Source organism: Penaeus japonicus, unplaced genomic scaffold (assembly GCF_977035675.1).
Source record: "Penaeus japonicus unplaced genomic scaffold, GWHDUDI00000001_assembly GWHDUDI00000034, whole genome shotgun sequence".
NCBI lineage: Eukaryota > Metazoa > Arthropoda > Malacostraca > Decapoda > Penaeidae > Penaeus > Penaeus japonicus.
The window spans coordinates 9,329,611-9,332,110 of NW_028234436.1; the positions used below are offsets into that span (position 1 = coordinate 9,329,611).

At 35.0% G+C, this 2,500-nt stretch overlaps 1 pseudogene; it reads left to right on the top strand.

The window, feature by feature from the left end:
* The window catches only part of LOC147467681 (uncharacterized), a 3,542-nt pseudogene that overhangs the window by 344 nt on the left and 698 nt on the right, over positions 1-2,500 (top strand).

A 2,500-nucleotide genomic window follows, 5' to 3' on the forward strand; every position in this document is an offset into this window, starting at 1 on the left:
GTATGATAGAGAGAAGAGAGAGGTTACGAGAGAGAGAGAGAGAGAGAGGTGAGGGGGAGTGTGACAGAAGTGACGTACACATCTGGCTCTTACTTGAGTTCTGGACTTACATGTTTTACTTTTTCTTTTCTTTTCTTTTCTTTCTTTTTTTTTTTATTCCCCTGTAGAAGTTTTTTGGTTGCTACGTCTGTTTCTGAATGATGCCAAAGTGCGAGCCATGATATGGTGATGTATCTTGGTTTGCATAATATGGACATGTGACTGATATGATAAATTGACACAGTTCATATAATTAGTGTTGTTATCTATTTCATGTGATTTCATTTGATTTGACGAAACTACAATAATGACTGAGTCATCGGGGAACATCAAGTTATATGTCTGCCAATGTTTACATAGCCTGAAAACAGAGGAATCATGAAACTGTAGAAAATGCAATTTAGTGATAAAGTACAGGGTGATGGTCCACCACTGTTAAGATCCGTCATTTAAGAAACAAACATTCGATAAAGCTGAGGAACTTAAATGTCCTGCAGATAAAGAGTACAGCGATGTCTGCGGTGTGAAAACAAAGCCTATGTAGCAAAATAAAAATTAATCTATGGAAAAGGAGACCAAGGAGGAAGTTGTCGGTACACTGGCAGCAGTAGATGGATTATCTATAAATATAAATATAAATAGTTTGTGTGAAAATCGATGTTTGAAAGAAAGAAAGAAAAATTTGCCTCAGATTTCGCCACTTGTTATGGATTTTGCACACAATCAATATACTATTGGAAAGGAAAGGGTAGTATGTGATATCAACAAATGTCAAAAGTCTGGGGTAAAAATTGGCTAATCTCTAGATAGATATATTTCGATGAAAAACGACCGTTACTTAAATATCAACTTACACACTGATGAGAGCTTTTGGAACTTAGGAATGTTGAAGGTCGTGGTTTCCCTGTCAGCAGACGATGTAATGAGGTAGTTGTGAAGAAGTCAGTCAAGTTTCATGTAGACTTAGAAAAAGGGGGAGCAGCTTGTGTAACTGATGGAGCTAGTATTATGGTTAAATTTGATAAACTAATCAAGGCAAATCATCAATTGAGTTTTGTTCATGCAATAAACTTAGCTTTCTGTAATATTTTTTTGTACAAGAAAAGAGATTACGAGTTCGAAAGTTTGGGAATGGAAATCCATATCCAACTTCAATTGCTGAGTCGAATCAAGAAGTTAAGTATTACCAAGTGATATCAAATGATGATTTAGAAAATATTAGGGCAATGGAACTGGAAAAGGATGAATTGGAAAACAAAATTGTCTGTAACAATCAACAAAGTTAGAAATTGTAGGAATGGTTAGAAAATCACCTAGTTACAGATTCATGTTGTGAGCATGAAAAGAATTCATGGTGAAGCTGGAGTTGCTGGATATGTTGGAACCATTTCATCATCTTTAATTGATTGTTATATTTAAACGAACGTTACAATCAGGGACTTTGTGTTACTATATAAGTTAGTAACAACACTCCAACCAGTGAAATTAGGATAAAAAAGATTAGGAAGTAGAGGTTCAACTCTTCTTAGTGCCGAGGGTGTAGTTTCATTCGTGTCAAATAAACTGTGAATAAGCTTAGTTTTTCAATATCGGTTAAACTGAAAAAATCCTTTTAAGAAGAATAAATGAATGGAGGAGTAAGGTCCTTGCAAGGCCTATGAAATATCTGTCTTGTGGAAAGGAATATGATAATTATTGAAGTGGACTGTCAGCATTGGTAGTTAGTCTACCGTTTTGGAATCAGCTAAAAGGAAGTCACCAAAATGTTTAGCGTCAGAAAGGAGGAATGATCGAAATGGGAGCCTCTAGCTGATGATAATGAAGAAAAAAATCTCCAAATAAATAAAAGACACAAATAAACTCTAGGCAGCAATAAAACAAGTTCAGAATATAAGCAGAAATGTGTAGACTACGAATGTATACGAATCAGGGACGTATTCGATGTGTCTGTGGCAACAGGAGAGACAACACAAAATTTAGAGAAAATAACCAAGACCAGCAGATTCTATTGAAGCCGAAAGAGCAGTTTCAGCTGCATTCCGGGGCATTACAAAACTAAGAGCAAGGCTCACTTACCGCATTATTAACTGTTTGTGCCTCTTAAAGAATTGTGCCATGAACAATTGTTACTGTGTGCATGACAGGGTGTGGCTTGTATGTGAAAATAATCATACTCAATAATTTTCTTTTCAAATGTGTTTCAAGGGTTCTCTTTAGATTTATGGAGAATACGGCTTACTGATGTCATTAGATTTTCTCTTGTGGCTAACAGAATGGGACTGAATGTTTGTAATTTTTAAGAGTTCTTTGTTCAATGTGTGCGTGAACGTGTTCATTTTGTTTCCTCTTCTTGCTATTACATTTCATTCAAGTGGTCATCTTAGACTTTGTTTGAGTGTAGCATCTAAATAGCATTAAATATATATATAAAAAAAAAAATTATCTAAATATGAGTGTTATT